This window comes from Sinocyclocheilus anshuiensis, unplaced genomic scaffold (assembly GCF_001515605.1).
Source record: "Sinocyclocheilus anshuiensis isolate Anshui unplaced genomic scaffold, SAMN03320099.WGS_v1.1 scaffold453, whole genome shotgun sequence".
Classification (NCBI taxonomy): Eukaryota; Metazoa; Chordata; class Actinopteri; order Cypriniformes; family Cyprinidae; genus Sinocyclocheilus; species Sinocyclocheilus anshuiensis.
In genome coordinates, this window is record NW_015537979.1 from 1,796,151 (window position 1) to 1,796,554 (window position 404).

Below are 404 nucleotides of genomic sequence, written 5' to 3' on the forward strand. Positions count from 1 at the left end.
TATATATATATGTATTGCAGTAATTATTTTTTTCGCTTTATGGTAATAAGAATTTGGTAGGCAAATGTGCTTAATAGTCAGGAGAATAATGTCACAATGCAATCTTAACATTGGTAAAATTAGACTTTTGTTCATGCAAAAAATTTTTTTTTTTAATTTGATTTTAGGGTGAAATTTGTCCATGTTCTTGTGAGATTCGCCTGTTTAGTTCACGTTTGATAGGAGTACAAGCAATGTGTGTGGACCTCAGTTACTGTATGCAATAGTGAGAGTGTTTTGGGTGCACAAGCACGTGGTGTGAAGCATTGAAGAGCACAATCAGAATGGTCACTGCAGGCTTTATTTGAACGTTTCTGAATCAGACAGCGTCTGTCCAAAAACAAACGTGACGTCTGAATGGTCCT